This window comes from Myripristis murdjan, chromosome 3 (genome assembly GCF_902150065.1).
Source record: "Myripristis murdjan chromosome 3, fMyrMur1.1, whole genome shotgun sequence".
NCBI lineage: Eukaryota > Metazoa > Chordata > Actinopteri > Holocentriformes > Holocentridae > Myripristis > Myripristis murdjan.
In genome coordinates, this window is record NC_043982.1 from 1,488,690 (window position 1) to 1,505,003 (window position 16,314).

At 40.6% G+C, this 16,314-nt stretch overlaps 1 protein-coding gene across 1 annotated transcript in view; it reads left to right on the plus strand.

Moving 5' to 3' along the window:
• sh3gl3a (SH3-domain GRB2-like 3a) overlaps positions 1-16,314 on the plus strand; it is a 39,053-nt gene that overhangs the window by 11,755 nt on the left and 10,984 nt on the right. The gene's annotated exons all lie outside the window — the stretch shown is intronic.

The following is a 16,314-nucleotide window of genomic DNA, read 5'->3' on the forward strand; positions in this document are numbered from 1 at the left end:
ACAGGGAACAAACTGATGGGTCAAACCTGGAGGAGGTATTGCACTCATTTGAAGTAGCAAATATCACTATATGGGTAAGAACTCGAACTATCACTTTATTTCCATTTCATAATACTAGAGGATTTTAGCTGGCGCACAAAGGGAGGTGCTAGTTTTTCCGACCCATCCCATTACAAAAACAGACCCTTGTTCAAAACAGCAGGAAGTTCATAGTTCCAGTTTGTTTTGTATGCATACAGTGGATATCAAAGATCTACATGCACTCAGAAATTTCAGGTTCAGGCAAATTACCTTTGAAGCCTTCTGGAACATGTTGTTTTGGTTTGTTTTAATCTTATAATTACAACACCCAATTTTAAGGGATATGCACACTTAACACAGAGAAGATGTTGTTTTTTCTCCAATTATAATACGTAATCAAAAATGATAAACTCTGATTTTTCTAGTCACTAAGTGAAAGCAAAGTAAGATTGAAAGACTTTTGAGGTTTCAAGGCAATAAAAATATTCAAAAGGATGTACAGACTTTAGATCACCACAGTGTACATTCACACCTCTCTCAGACAACACCAGGAAAGTCAGCATTGCTTTGTTCCCTCCCTTTGCTCCTGCAATACAATTCCTTTGGGAGACCTGGTAAAACAACATGACTGTCATCACACACACACACACACACACACACAGATCAACCAATAGTAATCCTGTGTATGTGTGTGTGCAAGCCAGCGATTCAACTCCTCAAGAGATACCACATTGTTTTTGAGGGGAAACTGCTGTTTACTCTAACTGGCCTTGTGGTTTCACTGCAAGTCACTTTCTCTCCTCTAGCAGCATAAATTAGCTGAGAGGTGTGATTTGTGAGAGACTGGCAGTGAGTCAGCAAGCACAAAATAAGCAACACATCACACTCTTGTTCTTCCTTTTTCATGACCCTCTACATTCTTTTTCTCCAGTTATACCCCGCAGGCAGACAGTCCAGCCAACCTGGAATGCTTCACAGCTCGCCCAGGCTAATCTCCCACAAGATAAACCACTGTGAGAGGCAGCAGGGAAAAGCTGTGCACTACATTATGTCACCCTGCTGTACAGTAATTAGAATGAATAATTATTAACACACTGCAAAACATGTTGAGTTTAATTTTGTACTGACTCTTCAAATCCCACATTTTAATAGCTCAGACGACAAGCTACAAAGAATTCACTTGTGTCAAATGCAAGTGCAAATAACTCTCATCTCCAGTCTGACTGTACAGACTCAAACACCCATCACATGTGAGATCCCATGGCATGTAATGTTTTAAAGGTTGTAATCCAGACCACATTATACATGGAAGGTCCTTTGTATGACTGGTGCAGTTCTGTTTTTGTAAATAATATCTGCAATAATATTCTGTTACAATCTGTTTACGTGTTTGTTGTGGTTTCACATGGCTTTGAAAAGCACATTGCTATGATTCGAGAGGATTTATTTAATGGTCTTCTATTCTACATCTCAAATGATGTTTCCCCTGGGTCCACAGTTGTCCTTAGTCATTCAGTCATGGTCCACACATCAGCTAATTTAAGAGCCATCCAGTGTAATGGTGCAAGATGAAAAGTGCACTAATCCACAGTGTGTTACTGTAATACACTGTCTGAAACCTAAAATGAAATTCCATTTATTTCTTTCAATAATATATTTTTGTTTCCAGTTGCTCTCTTTTCTTTCTCTTGTACTGTATTTTTTATTTTTTTTTTTTATTTTGTTTTATCTAAATATCTGTATCTATATTAGCGGTGTAACAGATAACAAAATTCTCAGTTTGGTTAATACAATCCAGAGGTGTCATGGTTTGGTACGCTTTCAATACAGCAAAAAAAAGTATAAATATGAGAGAAATTTCCTTGATTTTTAAAAAACGTCATTTATTAAAATATAATTAAGTATGGTCTTTTTTTTTTTTAGTTTGAACAATGATGGACCTACCCTAGTCCTCTGAGTTGTCTTTTTAGCAGCATATAAAACAAAAACGCCAACAGCTCCTCATTAAAACTAACATCATAAAGTCTGATCTATTTGATAGTGATGATGATGATGATGATGATGATGATGACTATGTCAGTGACAACCCGTTCAGCTGTAAGATAATATGTTACAGTTAGCTAGCTACAGCGGATGCTTTGGACAGTTCATTCTCTATTTGGGTTTTAGTTTTCTGTACAAAGCAGGGATTACGGTCTGGCTGAAACGGGCTGGTAAAGGAACAGTGTACCAAGGCTCAGGGACACTAAGCAGGTTGTGAAAGCAGCGTTTTCCACTACAGAGTCGGCTCTCATATCCGCGGCTATAAATGTACCAGTCGCTGCGATGATTTCTTTTGCCCTGTTTGAATCAGTTGAGAATGGCTGCACCTGCAGAAATGCTGCGGTGATATTAGTGTGTGTTGCTCATTGTTTTCATCAAGTTCCACCTGTTGACACAGCGGGGTGTCGTCAGCATGAATGATTCGTCATGTTGAAGTATTCCCTCTGGTGTAACCTACTCTTGCGTAGCAGATGCGACATATCACTCTCTTGCCATCACCCTCATAATTTAAAAGTGGCTCCAAACACCAGACATGTTGGTTTATGTAGGATCTTCTATCTCTGGTAATGGCATTACTAGCCATATTGCAGCGAGCAGGCCTAATTTAGCTTAGCTTAGCATGCCTCTCAATATACAGACAGCACGTTGCCTGTTATGTTGTGTTGGCTGACTTGTTGGGCCACTCTATGCCACTTATGGCTGTAACAAGCCATGAGTGGCACAGAGTGGTTCTCTGCCATTCACTAACAGAGTGAGTGAATGACAGAGAATATTAAAAAAAAAAAAAATCACAGCAGCAGACATCCAAGAAAGAGTTGCGAAAATGCAAAGCTGGACAGCAACAGGCTCTGACATGATCCACACCTATTAGCTAAAGAAGCTAAGTGCACTCCATGGATGCCTAGCTGCACAAATGAACCAGCTGCTAATGGATGGAACACACCCACACTGTCCGATCTTGGATCAGCAACCCAAGATCGGAGAGTCCTGATCATGAAGGACCCCCAAAAGGGAACAGTCCCATCCAACTACGAGCCTATAACCTGCCTCTCTATAACATGGAAGCTCCTGTCAGGAATTATAGCAGCTAAGATTAGTGGGCACGTGGCTCAATACATGAGTGGGGCCCGAAGGGGAATTGGCAGTAACATCAGAGGGGCCAAACACCAGCTACTGGTTGACAGAGCAGTCACCTGGAACTGCAAGGCCGGGACCACCAACCTGTGTGCTGCCTGGATAGACTACAAGAAAGCCTATGACTCAGTGCCACATACATGGATACTGGAATGCTTGGAGCTGTACAACATCAACAGGACCTTAAGGGCCTTCATCAAGAATGTGATGGGAATGTAGAGGACAACTCTAGAGGCCAACTCCAAGCCAATTGCACAAGTTAGCATTAAGTGCGGCGTATACCAAGGAGATGCCCTGTCTCCCTTGCTGTTCTGTATTGGCCTAAACTCCCTCAGACTGGATAAGTGTCCTGTCTCTTTCTCCTTGGGACCCACCCCCAGGCTAAGGTGACCTGCATGCCCGTGTCCTGCTGTGTCCAGCTCCCTTACATATATTCATTGGTAACACAGTGTGCCAACGCTACCAGCAATAATTGTGGTATCCTTGAAGAAGAGCTGATGGCAGGCTGAAATGGGATACCATCAGCAATAATTGTGGTATCCTTGAAGAAGAGCTGATGCCAGGCTGAAACAGGATATCACAGAATTCCTCCAGTGTTAAAACCATCAGTCACATGTAATATCAGAAATCAGAGAAAATGACATCATGTGATTTGATTTTGGAGTAATATCTCTAGGGAAACTAGTGTTTTGTCTTAGTCACTTTTCCCACAGGCCTCAGACTTGCGCTCTAAACTTGTTTAATAAATGAAATTGGTGCTAGATGTTTTGGGGGTTTTCAACTTTTCGACCCCCAAGGTGACTTTCCATAAGCTGCAAATGCCCATTTGAAGTGTTTTTTCTCCTATTGGGACCCTCATATGAGGAGATATTTTGGCTTGTGTTCAGCATTAAGTGTTTTGTGTCTGCATTCCAATGCCTCACAAGCATTTAAACAGAAGGACTCTAATCCAGCATAACTGATCTAACCTTTAAATATATATAGTTTAAATAAATATAGTTTTACTATAAGTTTTTGAAACCTTTCTTGCTAGTTTAAGATTTTTTTTCTTGCCAATTTGATTTTATTTTGTTTATTTTTTGGCACTCATTTTCTGGTCATTACAAATTTATATATTTTTTCTGATGTTCCTGGTAAGTTTTTGCTTATTTGCTAATCACCTTTTTCCAGTGAATTTGCACAGATGTCATATCTGAACACTGACAAATCATGGTGGATTAAACCAGAAGGAAGGAAATGATCCATCATACATTTTTTACAATTTCTAGTGAATTATATTACAGTGAATTTAAACCAGTCCTGATTGTGCAGAGGACCCCCTGGAACTCTCAAGGACCCTTGGGTGTCCTGGGACCCTTTTATTGTAAAGGATTTTGGCCTTGAAAAAGTGCATCTTAAATCAGCATTGTGGCCGACCTTTGACTCACCTCACGAGTCATGACATGAAATGAACTAGTACCTCAGTTACTCACAAACTCCACACTGTTCAGCCACTGATTGTCATAGATTATGGACTGAACTGGGCAGGATTCCACCCTGGCAACTCCAAATGGCAGCAAAACAACCACTAACCAAATATGTCTGTTTTTACACCAAAAGACTAGTATAGCTTTAAATTTAACTTGCTTAACCTTGCAGACACCATGTAAGAGGTTTTTCAGCCTGATATGGAAACTAATTGCAATTTTGTAATATTTTACACAACTCTGTAATTTTCATACAATGTTAATTTGAAGAAAGTTAAAGTTATTGTTGCTGCTGGGTCATAGTGGAGTTTGTTTAGATTAATCGGTGAGAATGTGTTGTGAAAGGACAAGGACTTTGTGCTGCAGTGTGTGTTGTTTGTGTGCGTGGACATGCGTTCCCTCACTGCAGAGGAAGGAACAGGGAAAGCGTGTGCCTCCCCTCTGCTCCCCCAGGCCCGTCTGTAAAGCATTGTATTCGGATCGCAGGAAAAGGGAACACACTGATCTAGCAACACCATCACACAATCAAAGAAATAACTGCAAATGGGCCTACAGTGGAGATACACTCCCCGTGTTTGATCTGTGACTTTTAAAACAGCACCAACAAAACAAGAAATCCAGGCTATGAAGGTCATGGCTTGCTGGAAAGCCCCTGTGTGGCTGAAAACCCCAGCGCTTGGACCAGTTTCACTTTCACACTGACTGTTCACCCTGGTGTTCACTCCCCATTCGCTGCTCCAGATAATTGCAACTCTGATGTGTAGATGGGATGGCGTCAGTCTGGATTAAGAGCAGGGTATCTGCCCTCTCATCTGCTGGGCCAACACCAGTCATTTGCTGCTCCAGCTGTCACTGCTGCTGTTACTGCTGCTACAAATGCTGCCAAGCCACAGTGCATGTCATTGTCCCATGGTGCACTGCTGCCTCTTCCTTTCATTTTTCTTCTCTCCGCACAGCATAAACCTTACATTTGCACTTCATTTGAGACAAAAGCCAAGCCATACTGTATCATTGAGGAAAGTCTTCACAGTGACGTTACACTACAAAAATAGCCATCTGAAATAGGAATCTAAACATTATTCAGTCTTAGAATCCTGTTTTTCAGTAAAACAAGTCAAGAAATCTGCCAGTGGGGTGAGATTATTTCACTTGCTTCACATAAGACAGCAAGAAAATAAAAGTTTGGTACTTTACTGAATTGTTGTCCAAACTGCAGCTTATACCAGTCCCTCAGTCTCACATGGAGAACAAGATGGCGAGCAGGTATCCAGACATCGCGTGGTCAGTTCTGTGTGGCCCAAGAAACTTGAGAGTGTTGAAAGAGTAGCGCTAAGCATTGTCTGATAAGTCTTAAGCATTTTCATGTTGAAAACGATGAGGTAAAGCCTTTGGCGTCAGCTGGTTAGCTACACAGTGGCTGGAGGTCCATTCACTTTGCTAATGAATGCTAACAAAATGCATGCATGTATTTTCAACTTGGTTACACTAATATAAGTGTTCAAAACAGATTAGCACTTCAGTGCAAGAAATGACACAATAAACAGGCTTTGTAATGCAACTACTATATTGAAATGTGTTTCAAGATTGGTGCTCTTACTCAGGCAGCACCAACAGTGACATTTTTGCTCTTTAGCATCAATTGATTTCCACCTTTATTTCATATGCTTTTTTGCTTAATAAGGAAAATCCCATTTTAAGCCTGAACATGAGACTAAATGACTTAAGATGGACCATTTTTGCAAGATGTAGTGTGGAATCCATCAGACTTTCATATGTCCACATATTTCATTCATAGCTGATCCACCCCTCTGTGCTGTCCTAGAAAGGCTCTGGCATCCAGATTGGGCTCATTTCCCCAGTCTGAGCTTGCTAATTTTACCCAGGCTCTGACCCACTTGGTGTCTGCAACTCTGATTGCTGGCAGCACTCTTAGTGGAACTGAAGGGAAAGTATTGGCTTTGGGCGCACACACACATACACACATACACACACACACACACACACACACACAACCACCTAGCCCCTGTATTGGGATTAGGCCAGTGGGACTCTTGGTGTATGCCACCCTATTTGGGATTGCCAGGTTGGCCAGTTAAAGCACCTGTCTTTGAAACAGATTTGAACACATTCAAGACTGAGATTTGTTACATTCTAACCATTAGCACACACACACACGGTGTAAGAATCCACCAACACATAAAATTTTCAGGAACAATGCATGAACTATCCAGTCAATTTTATGGGGATATTTCAATCTGCACATTGACGTTATCTGTTACTTTTTACATGTCAGTGTGTCACATTTTGGACAGCACACATTTGTGATACTTGTCAACACCACATTTGTTAATGACAATACATTTTTAATTTTTTTTTTTTTTTTTTTTTTACACATTTTCTTTTGAAAAGTAAGACAGATATGTTGTCCCAAACACACACTTAAAATGATGTATCCTTTTTGTAGCAGCCTATGTTAATGCACCATTTTATATTGTCATAACACCCTCCTCCTTGTTTGAAATTTGTGTGTATTTGTGCAATTTGTGCTTTCTTATCAAAAGTAAAGCTTGTCATGTCTTATTTGACGCACTGCTGCCCATCTCTTTACACACTATCAAGGCAAGGACAAGCTGAGTTCTAAACTCATTTCACTCAGATACACTCTGAAGTGGGCGAACCCTGATGAACCCTGTTATAGTGTAAAAGATACAAAATTAATCTCTTGCTTGCAAACTGGCTGGCTACTGGCTAGGACTTGTATGAACTTGATTTAAGAATGATTTATGGATATTGCATACATGTCCTTGTCCATCCACACTAGTACTCTGATTACTGGGAGTAATCTTCTTAAAGCAGTTCTTTGATTAAAATCTTTACATGGTTCAACATATTTTCTATAATTATCCCATTTACATGGCCTGCTTTAAAAACCAGGAACAAACATTAAGAATCAGGTTTCCCTGTATTTTCTCAGGCTTTACACTGCAAAGAATGCCCATCATAACAAGTTTAGTCTCATATTTAGTCTTGAAGTCTTGCTTTTCTTAAAACAAGAAAAAAAATCTGATAGTGGGATGAGATAATCCCAGTTGTTCCCAATGTAGTTTCACTTATATCAGATTTTTTTTCTGGGAACAAGTATAAATAAGAAGTATACTGTGATTTTTGCTGGAGTCTGTACCAAGCAAACATGTTTTTTACATCCAGAAAACACAACTTGTAGGTCCAAGCATAATCTGTAGCACCATAATATGTCATTTACAACGAGGTTTTGTCCTAGATTTTACCTTAACCCTCGTAAAGCCTTAAGGGTCAAAACGACCCGAGTGTCCACAAGTCTTTTTTCCGGGGTCCTGGTTCGGGGCCGGGGCCGGGGGGCATGGGGGAGCGCTGGAGGCTGCAACTGCCACCGTGGAGCCAAGGGTGAGGCATGGGCGCGCCGCAGGACCCCGGAAAAAAGACTCACGGATGCTCTGGTCGTTTTGACCCCTTAAGGCTTTTCGAGGGTTAATCCAAAAAATTGCAGTTATACTTTCATTCTGAATTAAGCTTATCAGATACAGATATTCCCAGATATTGTTTAAATAAGATCAAAGTCAAATCAGTGTACCTTTAAACATAGTCAGTGCTGTCTAAGATTGTTTGAAGTCAGCATTTACCAAGTAAATAAACCACGTGGACAGAAAGCTCTACAGCACGCTAAAGTCTGCTCAAAATAAAACACAAGAAAGCTGAACTGAGAAAAGAGTTATTTACTGCAGAACTAGCGGTCAGTGTTTGTGGTCTTGTTCTTTATGAGCCGTTTAATTGCACTGGTGGCTGTGTTTCCTTTTTCTGCCTGCACTTGTCCTGCTGCTTATTATTCTGTGTGACCTCCACTCACACACACACAATCCCTGCTGTTTTCCTGCCATGCCCTCCCCCCATCTTTTCCCAGTGGCCCAGTGCTACTGTAGATTGTCATGCTGATCCAGTGTCTTTGCTTACATAAGGCCTGGCTCGTAGGCTGCTGGCAGCGGGAGCACTGACACTGCTGCTGTCGTCACTTACTGAACCAAGACAATGCATCATGTTGGAGGTGAAGATCAGTGCTCACCACCTTCTCTCACTGCATTTACTCATCCAGGGCTTAACTTCGCCTTCAGCACCAGACAGAATATCAACATGTAGGATGTTACCAAAGGGTTTTACATCACCACAGCTCAGCTAAAGATGTAGACATAGCTCCACTACTGTTTAGAGCTGCACAGTTATTACAAATTGAAATCACAATGCTGCAAATTTTCTTTTTAAGATGAGGAATGCTTGAGGCAGGAATCCCTGGCTGGCAAGCTGCATCGTATTTTTGAGGCTATTTTTGAACCACATCCTTCATGTGTATGTTGTTGTATGCAGGCTTACATTTTGCCAGCGGAGGCACTTCATACCGCCCTCACCCTAAAATCATTTATATGTCAATCATTTTATGTGTTTCTAATAATATATGTCAGAGGCACTAGTATCTGCTGCATATAAAACATCAATAACATGACTTAAATTCAAAGTGTGCAAGTTGATTCCATTGTTTTCCATGAAGCCCAGGTAAAATGGTGAGCACTGTGCTCAGTGCTGCCTCCGATGGCTGGTGGTCATGGTGTTGCAATTAATGTAAAATAAATAAATAAATAAAATAAAATACACATTATGCTTAACAGCTGTGCCGTGGAAGATCCAAAAGCCTCATGTGAGCTCATTTTGAAATGTGAATGATGCAAGCTGTTGACTTCCACTGTGGCATTAGTTGCAACATCACAACCAGCCATCGGTGAAGCACTGAGAATAGTGCTCGTGCAGCCCCCCCAGAATGTTCAGTGAAGAGGTTGTCACGCAAAATCTTTGATTTTATAGATTACACTTGCACACCTTGGACTTAAGTCGTGTTTATGCTGTTTTACACTACACGTTATTAGAAACAAGTTACCCTGCTTTGCAAGTAGGGTTACTTGGGTCTTAAATTCAGGGCAGTGTAAATTACCCCCACTGGCAGCATTGAGCAAAGCGGAACACTGCATGCAACAGCAGCATACACATCCAGGATCCCATTTCAGGGCTGAAGACTTTAATTCTGTTTTAAAGTTACATTAAGCAATATTGCATGCATTGTTTGTAGTAAAAAGGCCACTTGCAATGTGAAAGTCGACACTACAGTCTCTTTACAGCCAGCCTGTTGTTAGATCCTGGTTTGAGCTTTCTAAATTTCTGTATCAGCCAGACGTTAAGCTCCTTCTCTGCCCTCCACTCAACATTGCAGATAAATGTACCCAAATGTCAGATCAGTTGTGCAGGTGTCTCATAAATAGCAAAGCGGTGACAGAAAGAGTTCATACAAAACTTACCTTGTAGCTTAATGTCTGCAGTTTCACCTCATCTTCAAATTGATGCTCAAAGACAAATAACCCAAGTAATCAGCCTTGTTAGGGGGAAATATATCCCTCATTTCCATCAAGAAACACATTTTTTTCTTTGCTTTCAGTTTGTATAGGCAATCCCCTGGGCAGGGCCGGCTTTTGGCATAGGCGATATAGGCAATTGCCCAGGGCGCCATCTGCTGGAGGGGCGCCGCTAGCGGCTGGAGGGGCGCAGGCAGCGGGATTGTTGACCGGTCACCGTCGGGATATTTTGCCGGCGTCCGGAGGGAGGGGGGGGAGGTAGGCATCGAAGGGCGCAAGGGAGTAATTTTGTCTAGAGCGCCAACACAGGTAAAGCCGGCACTGCCCCTGGGGGTAAGAGTGGCTTAGCGAGTTTGTGCTCTTGACACCCTGTGGTCTGAAATCACTTTGCAGCTTTTAAACAAGCACATTTTAATCAATAGCTTAGACCCATGCATGGATGTTTTGATGACAAGTATTGAAGAAGAAATTAGCAGTAGAAAGTTTAGCAGTTCATATCTTAATTGCAGTATTCAATAAACAATGTGATGTTACATCAGACAATGTGACATTGCATTGAAAAACTCTTGCCACTCCTCCACAAGGAGGTCAAAGTCAGAGTCAGAGCAACATCTCTGGAGCTCAGGGCGCCCCAGTGGCTCAGCGGTTAAGAGCGCACACCATGCACCAGGGCTCAGTTCTGATCGCAGTGAACGGGGTTCAGATCCAGCCTCAGGTCCTTTGCTGCACGTCATTCCCTCTCTCTCTACTGTGACTGCCAAAAAAATAATCTTTAAAAAAAAAAAAAAAAAAAACCATCTCTGGAGCTGGTAAGGATACTTTGTCTTGTTCAAGAACACGTCAGCAGGGCGGATGCTTGCTGATACAGGGACTTGAACCTAGGTCCTCCAGCCAAAGCCTTTCCCAAAAATTGTGTAATTTATATAGTCCTACAGTTGCCCTGAGGGCTAACTGAGGTGTTACAGCTACAGCAAAGGTTGAAAACAGATGAGTGGGAGGTGGGGGGTGGGTCAAAAATATTTATTCATCCATGGGATCCATGCCAAGGGGATTTGTCTCTGCAAATTGTTTCCATAGCTGTGGCCTCACTAGTATTATCTCTCCTCTCCAGGATGCATCAACTATGAATCAGGAAAGTTATGAAGTACTGTGTGTGTGTGTGTGTGTGTGTGGTTCTATCAATGAAGATGTCAACCAAGGGTATGCAGGTATTAATTCAACCCAAACACTACACCATCTGATTTTAGTGATTAGATCCTTCTCTTCAGTGAAATCACCTGCTGTAGTTTTGGGTAACATGAAAAATTACATACTATTAGCGCTCCTTGGCACATGGTTTGGACCCCCTGCTCTACACCATCGGGTCCCGGGTTAACACTGTCACCCCACTCATGTGACATTGTGCCTCCTTTCCTTCCAAACCAGCGCTGACATTTTAATTAATTCCCTTCATCTGTAGGGAGAATGGCTGAAATCAGAATGACTTGCAATATAATTGTCCTCACGTCCCAGCCTAAAGCAGCCTCCATAGTTTGATTCAAAATAGCAGTAGGGCGTCTTGGTGGGGTGGTCCAACAGTTAGACCATCTAGTTGTGTCCATTAACCGTCCTGTGTCCTGAATGATGAAGGGGTTCTTAGACTTTTTCATGTCAAGGACTCCCATATATATGTACAAGACCCCAGGATCCCCATTTGAGAGCATTTAGTCCTAAAGACTCCTGTCTGAGAGGATTTATGTTGTGGTGAATTACAGCCAAACTAGTATCACAATAAATTGTGATCTAAATGCTCTCCCTTCTATCTTCCTATATTGTTTTAACTTCTGTTTTAATTTCAGTTTTACTTGGGAGCCCTTGCAATCCTCTCAAGGACCTGGTGTAACCCCTTGGCCCCAGTCCTGATGAGGTGTAATTGATTGAGACTCTGAACTTCTATTTTCTTATTCATTGTGTGATGCTCTGGATAAGAGTGCCAGCTAAAACGCCAATATGGTGATTTTGAATTAATAGGAAGCTTATGTGTTGTGGTGTCTGCTAATCCCAAACCCCATGATATTTATGGTGATCTATACCTGAATAAAAAATGCTAAAAAATAACACATCTGGTGTTTAATGTCCCTGTTTATGTTCTGCACAGTCAAAACCTGTCTCTCTTCTTTTCCGGGTTTGGTCTCTGTTTCCTGCCTCACTTTCTGTGTGTTGAATCGAGTGTTTGCAAAGCTGCTAATTGGACCTCTTTTAGCAGGGCATTCATCAACACTGTCTGCTCTATATTTAACATTTTGCAACTTTCCATCTACTTTGGACTCAGCTTTGTTTAAGGGGTGTGAATGAAGGATGTCAACATTTCAGAAAAACACTACTAGATTTTAGCTTTTGTTATGTGATGTTCCTGTACTTTGTATGAAGAGTTCTCAAAAAATGCCAATGTGGAACGATTATTTCTCTTCTTTCAAATGTAGTTTCACCTGACCATGAGATTTTCTTGGAACGAGTGCCAATATCTTGTAATAAGGTGAATCATTCCACAGCTGTCAAGATAATGTCTCTCGACCCCACTGTTTGCATTTGGTTGCTTAAAGTGTTGGACCAGCGTATATAGACAATCAAACTATACTTTGTTGAATCACAGACATCGTTGAGTATCGAAAAATTACAAGCATAAAGTCTACTTTATGCAAATTTTAGGTGGTGGGCGCAAGCATGGACAAATGAAATGCCGGCCTATGTTTGATTGACATTACCACAACAATACAACTACGCACCCAAGGGTCCAGAATTTTCAAGCGTTTGAAGCGATGTCATTGCTTGGCAATGTGCTTGTGATTTGTGTTTGTCATTGTATTTGTCATACTTCGAATGTGTAGAGTAGTCTCCTCATTATGGGATTCTCAAATGCTTTTCCTTATGTCGCACTTATGCTCTTTTCTGCCAAATTGTCTCCTGCATCGTAAATTGTAATAGCCTGCTGGTGTAGAGATGACTCAGGGGAGAAAAGTGCAAATTGGCCAAGCCTATTATTAGGAACTTCAACTTCTAATCTAAAAGAAATGACAGTGTGAGTCAGTCTGGAGTACATGTATTTATGTAATGGCAGCAAGGTTTAAGCGTTAACCCTAACCCTAGCCTAAGTGGCTTGGTAGATTGCGCAGTTGCACCTTTTGTAACTTCCTTCTCCTAGTACAGTTCAAAATGAGAGACTAAACACTATTTTCTCTGTTGAAGGATGTCTCATACAAGTCAACTCACTTACAGTTGAATCAGATGTGTTCATATGTTGCACCAAAGCACTGTGGCAGGGCAATAATCTGACCTACTGCCCCGCAAGAGCACCTGAGTCGCCTTACCTAACCAGTTCCCAACAAATTTCCTCGTATACTTCAGTCTTGTTTCATATACTAAGTACCAGGAGAGATCTTACAATCAGAAAATGGAGGCGTCTTTGTTTATTATCCTAATTTCTTTTTCTGTTATGCACTGTTATGCATGAAAAATTTCAACCTTGGAAGATAAAGTGTAAACCAATCAGTCAATCAATCAACACCCACTGCCATCTTAAAAGTTAATTCTTGCATGTGCTAGTTCTTTTCATGTCTTGGTATTTTTATGTTCCAGTTAGGTTTCAGCAATTGCCTGTAATATCCATAGTTCTGAGGTGTTTTTTTTGTTTGTTTATCTTCCTAAAATCTGATAATCTTCTGAATAGTTTCTTGGTTTTTATTTTATAATTTTCTGGTCTTTTTTCAATAGTTTTCTGGTAATTTTCTTGCATTTTTTTTGGTATATTCTAACTAAATAATCTTTTTGAAAGTCATCAAGTCAATTTGAGCAAGAGTTTCTCTCTAGACTCGACATTGTACACATTGTGCAATAATACAGGGAGAAAACGATTGTAGAAGAGGCACAGAAACCAGTTTTACCACCCACAGTATCCTCAGTCGGCCACAATGCAATAGAGCCACAAGTTGTGTTTTTCCATAGTTGTTGCTCTCTCCTCCTACATGTATAATCCACAGGGGAGTGATTATGCTTCCAAGCTGTCCATATGTCCATATGCTAACCTGTGATTGAAGAAGATCACGCCTATTGTCTGGCGATTGCCAGAAGGGAAATGCAGAAAATCACTAACTGAAGCAGAAGTAGAAGAGCAGGCTCAGGGAAAGTGGGTCTACAGTAAAAGAAAATAAATTATAGCGTGGAAATAACTTAGAATGCGTTGAATATTACAGATTGGTGATCCTGACAACATGTAAGAATAGCCAAGGGTGGATTTTTTTTTTCCTTTTAAAGAACGATATCATTGATTCTGCATATTTAGTGTAATATCTAGAAAAATTTATATACTTCATGCTTCTGGGAATTTTTTTCCCAAAACAAACAGTCATATTTTAGAACTATTTGTTTTCCTCCCTTTTATCCAGCCATTAGTTTCCTTTCATTCCACTATGATATGAAAATGACCTTTCAGAGATTTCAAACTTTCTGTCCACACTAGTTGTCCTAAATGCAGCAACACATTTGTGTTTTGATGACTTGAAATTGGGCGGAGAGAATCAGTCCATCTACCAGAAAATAGTCCCAGAGAAACATTTGCTTTATACAGCAAATTATTAGCTCTGTGGTTTATGAATGGCTTTGTTAGCCACAGAGGCAGAACATTATGAGGTGGGTGTGTAAACCAAAAATTAAAATTTGAAAATGGAGAAATTTGGATGATATGTTGGGAAATCTTTAGTAGCCACGCATGATTTGCAAAAATGGTTTGTTGCCATGTAAAACGTGGGGAAACTGTAGTAAATGGGCCAATGAACTCAGTGACTGTCGTGCAGTCCAGCCTCCTCAAGCTAACCGGACAACTAACCTAAATATTTCTGTATTAGCCCACTGTTTGTAGGCACACAATTTTAATCCCCCTTAAACCTGCCAAGGAATGGCCACACTTCACTGTTTGACACACTTCTTACAACCACTTCAAGTCAGTAGGACTGCTGCTATTTTCAGGATCTTGCAAAAGATTTCTAAATGTCTAATTTTGGGCATGGGTTCAAGATTGGGTCAAAAGAAATCAAGTCTACTTTCGCACATTATTTTTTAAACTTTTCAGTCATTCTGCAATACCTGTTTTTGGAATGATTCAATACAGCACATCTCATTCTCTTCTTGAATAATTGTACTGCAGTAAGGAATTAAGAAAAATCAGTTTCATAGCCTTTGCTATTTAGATGTAGGCTTGATATCAGATTTAAATCCCCAGCATGGACTGCAGGATTTCCTGTGGTTATTGTAAATGGTTATGCAAGCTCCACTGACCGTGAATTATCCTTATCCAAACCCCTCACTGGCTACGCCTGAGTTTCTCTTTATGAATCAACTAATGACTGCTAGTGCTCTAGCACCGCAAGGATTCCTTTATGAATGGCTTTCTACTCGCTCACAGCTCTATATCCTTGCTGTCACTGTGCCATATGAAAGATGACACATCAATAATTTATTTTAATGTACCATCAGGGTGACTGGGTGTAGATATCTGCAGTGAATCAGATAGGCCAGTGAGTCAAATATAGTGAGCAATGGACATGGAACAAAATGTATCAGTTTAAGATGTTTCAAGTAGTTGTGGTGGTCTTGATTTTATCGAGCCAGAGACAAAACTGTCAGATGTATTACTAGAAAGATGAGATGAATCAAGCTTTCATCAGCTTCTCTGAATTGTTGTGAGAAAGAAGTAAATATGATTAGTACTCAGTTGGGGCTGGTAGTAGTACTTTGATTTTGTGCCATGTAGGACTGGGCAATACATAGTTTTCTTATATGCTAGATATATTTAAATGGTAGATGCAGACATGCCAGTATTGAGATATATATTTTCTTTATTTTAATCCTGCTTGCACATATTCGCATGTAATCAAGGTGTGCTCAATCAAGTTGTCACAATCATTTAGTACCATGATATGGCTACACATATGGTATCATTCTAAAGTCATATTGCGCAGCCCCATTACCATGCGAGGACCACTATATATATTAGTGTCTATTTCCACCCAGATCATTCACATTTATTATCTTCTGTACCTATTTTACACAGCAACACTATTTTGAAAGATATTGATTAGTGTTTGCAAAGCAACAAAACACATTAATAGCACAAGTGTTTTATTTTGATGGGTACTTGTTTTCTCTCTCCACCTTCCCTATGAATACACTGCATTTTGCTGTCCTCC